This window comes from Anomaloglossus baeobatrachus, chromosome 1 (assembly GCF_048569485.1).
Source record: "Anomaloglossus baeobatrachus isolate aAnoBae1 chromosome 1, aAnoBae1.hap1, whole genome shotgun sequence".
Taxonomy (NCBI): Eukaryota; Metazoa; Chordata; class Amphibia; order Anura; family Aromobatidae; genus Anomaloglossus; species Anomaloglossus baeobatrachus.
In genome coordinates this window covers 361599325-361607760 of record NC_134353.1, presented here as the reverse complement: position 1 = coordinate 361607760, position 8436 = coordinate 361599325, and positions in this window count along the sequence as shown.

Here is an 8436-nt window from a genome sequence, read left to right as displayed (position 1 = left end):
CTACAATAGACCCACTTCCTTACAATGGGCACTTCAGGTTTACAGGCCATCATGCACATCTCTATCCAGGGACAACGTGGAGCCTCCCAATTTTTGGCTGCCCTGCCTAAGGGCTATACTACAATAGACCCACTTCCTTAAAATGGGCACTTCAGGTTTACAGGCCCTCATGCACGTCTGTATGCAGGGGCATTGGTGAACCTCACAATTTTGGACTGCCCTGGCAAAGGAAAATACTACAAAGACTCACTTCCTCAAAATGGGCACATTAGACTCAGAGGCCTTTATGTACGTCTCTTCTCAGGGACATCGGAGTGCCACACAATGTTTTACTTAAAATCTTTCATGTATTAATCTCAAAAAGTAACATACATTAGCTCTCTCTCACTATTGGGTATGTGCCCTTAACATTTCCGCCATGAAAATTCATTTTGGTGTCATTTTGGAAGGTTTTCTGGTGAGTCCGTAAAAATGGCGTAAAACGCGGACAAAATTGTTCACAGCTGTGACTTTTGAGTGATAAATGCTTCAAGGGGTCTTCCCCATGCTGTTGCCATGTCATTTGAGCACTCTTCTGAGACTTTTGTGCCATTTTTAGGGTTTCTACATGCTGCCGGGGGTCATTTCACAAAAATACTCGGGTCTCCCATAGGATAACATTGGGCTCGGTGCTCGGGCCGAGTACACGAGTATCTTGGGATGCTCGGCCCGAGCCTCGAGCACCCGAGCTTTTTAGTACTCGCTCATCACTAATTCAGACATATGAGCTAACGGGGCCATTATTTTCTGTCGGATACTCCTAGTGGAGGTTGGCAGAAAAATACCATCAGTGTTTCATTGGTGATTTTCATGTATGACAACAATAAATAAATTACAGAATTTCTCTATCCATTCAAATCATAATCAAGGACAGCACACAGATTGCACACGCAGATGGCAATGTGTGCTATCCATGATTTTCCTAGACCCATAGATTTCGGAATTTTTTTTTACAAACACACAGGCCACCAAAAAAAAACCCCACGAAAATGTGAACAGCCGCATAGACTATAATGGGTACATCTTATCTGTGAAAACCACGGCGACAACATATATGTACATTAAAAATGATCATCTGATGAGACCATAGAGACTGTTATAGGAGTATCTCTAGATACCACATTGTTGGGTGGGCATCTGTGGATACCACATTTATGGGTTCATCAATTGTTGACCCATTGTCATGGGGGGTACATGTGAAGGACACACTGTTGTTTTGACATCTGTAAATGTCACTATAATGTTATGGGAGCAGAGCATTTGGGGAGGAACACTGTTTTGAGGCTTGTAACCTTTTGCAGGTCACCAATGGCTAGCACATTGCTATGAAGGTATTTGTGGCTTGTAAACTGTTACAGAGCAAGAGATGAGCACCTCTGTCTGGCACATTATGGGCTATCCATACCTCCCAACCATTCCAAATCCAGAGACACAATCTGAACTTTGGGGAGCGGTGCCCCAAAGTTAAAATGAACCGCCGTCAAGCGCATCTCTGTCCTCAGAACAAAATTAATAACATGGTGGAGAGCGGAGCTGACAGATTGCTGCTTCACCACCCTATAGGCTATGTGCACATGCTGCGTTTTTTTGATGCTGCGTTTTTGTGCGTTTTTGGTGGCTAAAAACGCACAAAAACGCACCCGCGGGAAAAAAACAAGGCAAAAACGCATGCGTTTTTACCGCGTTTTAGTGCATTTTTGGCTGCATTTTGCTGCGTTTTTGATCTTTGCATTTTTCTGCGTTTTTCCAATGCATTGTGTGACGCCCTGGACTAGCCAGGGGGTCACAGATAGGCCCCTGCACAACACCTACCCCCCCAAAAAGGTTACACCAGTCACTAAAAATCCTGAGTCACCCTTATCTGTTCCAGATGTCCACACCCGGGGGCGGGGTCAGGCGGTTGGCCACGCCCACCGAGGAGGATTGATGGGCAGGGACGGGGAAAAACAAACAGATTGTGTTAGGGAGAGGAAAGGAGAGGAGGTGAAAGTGTGAGTTGTGGAGTAAATCTGTCAGGGCCTAGGTGGGAGCCTAGGGACCTTTCGGCCAGGAGACAGACGGTGGTGGCCGTCCGCAGGAGGCCGGGAGTAGAACCGGCGGAACCGTCAAGGCACCGGGACAGGGTAGTGGCCCGCCGGTACCGAATCGGGGAGTCAAACCAAAACCGGAGCACCAGGGAAGGGTACTCAGACCCCGTACGAGGCCCAGAAGCAACTGGACCCAGTCAAATCAACTGATTGCGGCTTGGACTTTAGGTCCACTCCCACCCAAAGTCCCGAAGAAGGCAACAGCTTTAGGATTTCACCAACCAGACCAGTGCACAGTCTAATAACCCCCCTCCCACCCACATACATACACACATCCTCTCATTACATACATGTTATCAGGCCCACATACTGCACAGTAATGAATACTGCCACCTGTCACCACAGTAACCCTTCCTCACTGTACACAATCTTAGTTGCTAAGTATTTGCATACTACCAGCAGCCCGGAGTTCCTCGTGCAGCAGAGGAAGAGGAAGGCGGAGTCAGCACTGAGGAAGACGGAGCCAGCACTGTGCACTGCAGGTCCTGGAGGAACAGATGGGAATCCACTGCAAATAGCTGCACTTTGTGATAGGACCTGACCACGCACAATGTGATGCGGCCCATTTAAAGGTGCAGTGTCACTGATATAGTTTGTACAATATTGTAGCTCCGGGTGGGCCCCCTCTAAGCACCAAGAGACCAAGGGGGAATGAGAGTATTTAAGACACAAAGGGAAGTGCTGATTAATAACAGCTGAAAAAGTGAGGAAATTTGCAGGATCCTGAAGAGAAAGGGTTTAAGCCCCAAGCAGGGAAAAAGGGAATGTCAGAGAACAGCTTGTGTAACCAAATGCTGCGACCTTTTACAGCCGGACACTATAGGACTGTCTTGGGGACACGGGAAACCATGGGTGTATGCTGCTGCCACTAAAAGGCTGCCAATTAGAGGCCTGATAATATAGGTCTCGCTTGCCCTAGGCAGATATGAAGAGACCTGAATTATACTGTGTGGGGAATGACCTGTGGTGAATTATATTGTGTGTGGGGGTAATGTACTGTGGGGAAATCATACTGTGTGTGGGAAGTGTACTGTGGTGATGTCACCCTGTGTGTGGGGGATTAACTGTATGAGAATCATACTGTGCATGGGGAATGTACTTTGGGGACATCACACTGTAGGTGGTTGGGGGGCTTGTTGTGGCATCATACTTTTTTTGGGTGCTTTGTGAGGACCTTGAAAGTAATACGTCACTGTGAGTGGGAACACTAATGGGCTTCAATAGGAGCAGTATTTCGGTGTAAAATACAAATTGCCATGGTGCACTCCGCAGTATGTGTCCCTCTTTACTCTCTTTCAGAGTTGGGAGATATGTGATATCTGTTGTGTGAAACCATGGCTTCACACTGGATCAATGATTAGTGCTGGAGTCCTGCTCCTGTGCGCATATAAAGGTGTTGATGGGAATAGGGAAGTGCTTAAGCGTTAAAAAGAAATTGCCTGGAGGGAAAAAGGGAGCAGAAGAAAATAGAGGTTTATGTGACATCCCTATAGCTAAACATACAATAAGATACCTGGGAGTACAGATGGGGAGGGATCCAAAGTCGGTGTATTCGTTGAACTACTCTCCTCTGATTGAGAAAATTGAACGAGAACTAAAGGGCTGGGCTGACCTACCATTGAATTTTCTGGGAAGAAATCATCTAATAAAAATGATGAGTTTCTCCAAACTCCTCTATCCTATGCAGACAATCCCACTACTTCTCAAACACACAGATGTGAACAGATTGACTTAGGCATTCTCTAAATTTCTGTGGAGAGGACACAGACCAAGGATTAGAGCCAAAAAATGAATGCTGGCAGTGGAGCGCAGGGATATAAGACTTCCAAACATTAGAGGATATAATTTGGCATGTCTCATGAGGCATGTGATCGACTGTATTAGAAAATCTGGTAGATATTCTGATTGGACCTTAGAGGCCGAATTTTTCAAGCCATGGGCTTTGAGTTCAATTTTACACACTTCCATACCAAATTTACCGCCACACATCAGGCAGTCACTGATTTGTAGAGATACAGTGATGGCGTGGAAAGCGGTAAGGAAAAAGTTTGGACTGGCTTGGAATGTCTCGAAGTATCTGGATATTTGGGCCTTCCCAGACTTTCCACAGGGGAGGGAAAATAAACTATTTAAAGAGTGGATGGAGAAAGGAATTTGTTCCATAAAAAACATGATGCATGATTCTGAACCGATATGGATGAGATGTGAAGAACTGAGAGCAAGGTATGGTCTACGCTCTTTTCAGACCATACAGTATGAGCAGATGAAACAAGGAATAATGAGGAAATTGCTGAACGTAAGGAAGGAGTATGTGAGAAATCAGATGGACGTGGTCATACTGAGTGATATTAACAACATAAATATCTCAAATTTATATGGGAACTTGAGAGAGGTTTTAGTACCGATTATACCAGGAAAAATCTTGAAAGGGTGGACAAAGCAGTTGGGGGATCAGGAAGGGGAGGATAAGATCTTAAAAGGTTGGATGGTGATGAGAAAATAGGTGGTGAATGAGAATTTGAGAGACACAATTTAGACTAAGGCCTAAAACACACTTACGCAAAAAAAAGTCCGTATGACACGGTCCGTTTTTCGGGTCCGTGTTCCGTATTTTTGGGGCGTTTCTCCGGTACGTATGGCATCCGTGTGATGGCGTATGCGAGCCGTGTGTACGTGTGGAATGTCCATATTGACATAAAATACGTACGTGTGCAGTCCGTGTGCCGTCCGTTTTTTCAGATACGTATTTTCACACAAATAACTTTGTTAGCCCATCCAAATGTGCTCCTGGTGTGTTAAATTGGTCAATTAACTACCCAATTTGTTTAGTTTGCTTAAAAAAACTTAAAACACATGGCTTCAGAGCTCATTCTCACATTAGACACACTCCAAAATGTCTCTCTCCAATGAAGCAACCATGTATTTGCTCTGGTTGATATCTAGGAGATTTGGGGTTAGGCGACATATGATTGAAGAAGAGCCACCACTGGAGAAAAGGATGTGGATTCACCCCCTTGTGAAGCTCAGGAAAACACATGGGCATTTTAATATTTTATATGGCGAAATGCGGAAATTTCCACCAAAATTCCAAGCCTACTGCCATCTCACCATGAATTCTTTTGACAACATCCTTGACCTTGTGTACCATCGTTTGAAGCATCAGGACACCTCTATGCGCCTCAGCATCTCCCCTGAGGAACGACTGTTGGTGACTTTACGGTAGGTGTTGTCATGTATACTCATGCTTTATCGGTTATATTAAAATACATGTTAAGTCGCTAAGGCAACATTTTTTAGACATTATTTCATTTAAAATTATGGTCTTTGTAGAAAACATATATTGATCACTTAACCACAGTGCAATTTAAAATTAAGATCAGAGAAGTCACATCTACCATTCTATCTCTACCAAAATTTAAGACACAAGAGGCTTAACTCAAACAAACTTGTTTATTAAACACAAAATTAAATATTTTTCCAATATGGAAAGTAAAGATCACATATGCTTTTCCCAACCAAAGATATTATAAAAAAAACATACACAGTATCTCGCCAGTCATTGGATGATACAAATATTTGGTGTGTATTATAAATTACATGAATAGTCAAAGTAATGTCATGTTTTTATTCTATTTCAGTTACCTAGCAACTGGGCAATCCATCAGCAGTCTACATTTCGAATTCTTATTGGGAAGGTCAACAATTGGCAAGATTATCCTGCATACCTGCACTGTGCTTTGAGAGACCCTAAAGCCCGCTACGCACACTTCAATATATCTCACAATCCGTCGTTGGGGTCAAGTTGTAAGTGACGCACATCCGGCATCGTTTGTGAGGTATCTGCGTGTGACATCTACGTACTATCAGGATTGAACGCAAAACCATTGATCGCAAACACATCGTATCTTTGTCTAGAATTGAGCATTTTGTTGCACGAACCTAGTCAATTATAACGTGTGACATCCCTCATACGATTTTGGTGTCTGATGCTATGTGCGCAGGTGTGCGCTCTGCACCGCAGCTTAAAAAAGGTCCGCTACAGAGCGCAGCTGAAAAGCTGCGTTCTGAAGCACCTCACAATGTATGTCATTCACTAATCTCTGTCAGTCGGTCACTATCTCTGTCCATGTCAGTCTATCCCCCTCTCTCATATACTCACCGATCCCCGGCGCTGCACGGCGTTCACACTGCTCCGGCGGCTTTTACTGTTTTGAAAAAGCCGGCCGCCCATTAAACAATCTCGTATTCCCTGCTATCCCCGCCCACCGGCGCCTATGATTGGTTACAGTGAGACACGCCCCCACGCTAAGTGACAGGTGTCACACTGCACCCAATCACAGTAGCCGGTGGGCGTGTTTATACTGTGTAGTGAAATAAATAATTAAATAATTTAAAAAAACGGCGTGCGGTCCCCCCCAATTTTAAAACCAGCCAGATAAAGCCATACGGCTGAAGGCTGGTATTCTCAGGATGGGGAGCTCCACGTTATGGGGAGCCCCCCAGCCTAACAATATCAGCCAACAGCCGCCCAGAATTGCCGCATACATTAGATGCGACAGTTCTGGGACTGTACCCGGCTCTTCCCGTTTTGCCCTGGTGCGTTGGCAAATCGGGGTAATAAGGAGTTATTGGCAGCCCATAGCTGCCAATAAGTCCTAGATTAATCATGTCAGGCGTCTGAGACACCTTCCATGATTAATCTGTAAATTACAGTAAATAAACACACACACCCGAAAAAATCCTTTATTAGAAATAAAAAACACAAACATATACCCTGGTTCACCACTTTAATCAGCCCAAAAAAGCCCTCCATGTCCGGCAGAATCCAGGATGCTCCAGCGTCGCTTCCAACGCTGCTGCATGGAGGTGACCGGAGCTGCAGCAGACACAGCCGCTCCTGTCACCTCCACACAGCAACTGAAGACAGCCGCGCGATTGGCTGAGCTGTCAGTGAGGTTACCCGCTGTCACTGGATCCAGCGGTTGCCGCGGGTAACCTCAGTGACAGCTCAGCTGATCGCGCTACTCACCGCCGCTCCTCTCACCTCCACACAGCAACTGAGGTGAGTAGCGCGATCAGCTGAGCTGTCACTGAGGTTAGTCAAGAATTATTATTTTACCTATGTATGTATGTTATCTTTTGCAAGACACCCTGTATTTTTTTTTTTTTAATACAATTTTGTCAGGGACATTAGCCCATACAAAACACCATACTTTATTATGCAATAATGTCACACAAACATAATTTGTTTGACACTATTGGAATACAAGTATGGGACCAGACCATATGCAGATACTGCATAGTGGCTGGATTTTTAATAATTAAGTTGTCTGAATGTTAGTGTAGTAGTTTATGTGCGTGCATTTTTTCCCTAAACCCAGTTTATTCTAATGGATGGACCAAACAACATGTCCAGAGCAAGGCTTCATTCTAACAGGCAGGTATTGTTTTTGAAGTGAGAGTAATTTCTATTGAATTTTTGTAAAGGAAAAAAAAAATATGACCACATGCATATAGAGTAAGAAATGTGTTACATTTTGATATGTTTCCACACCAGCAATACCCTAGAAAACATACCAAAAATGTAAAATAATACATACAATATCACATTATGATTCAACTAAATCCCCTAGGCTAGTGATGTTTTCCTGTGTAGGCTCCATTTCATTGACATCTACAGAATATGTTTGCTGCCCAACCCTAGATGTTGTAGTGAGTGACTGATCAGTGTTTCCACTAGTAACAGTTGTAGTACTTGGAACAAATAATGAGGCAGTTGTTTGAGCAGATGGAAGACCAAGTGTAGGTGGTACATAATGATGTGTTGGAAGAGGCGGAGTATGTGTGTATGTGAAGTTAATTGGGTAAGTCTGTTGTTGAAAGTACTGTTGTTGTGGATTATTAGGAACATGGTAGGATGTTGGTTGTTGAATCATTTGAGGTAGTCTATGAACATTGCTAACAATACTAGGATAGTTAAAAGAGGTTTGCATTGGTGTTTGTTGGGTATTTGTGGGACAAATGTTGGCTGTTGAGATGGCCTTTGTGTCATTAATGTACCTGTTTGGTGTGGGACAACTGTTGGCCTAATTTGTACATCAGTTACCATAGAAGAAGATGGACACTGTAGCCGGGAACTTAGAGTCCGGACGAGGGAACATATAAGAGATATAATTGCCGCAAAACAGGTTAAACCTGAGGATGCCGATACTCTCAAGACTATCCCCCGCCACTTCAGGTTGCATCACCGGTCGGACCCCTCAGGTTTTAAGGTGAGGGGGATCGACCAGGTACACCTTGGACTTAGAGG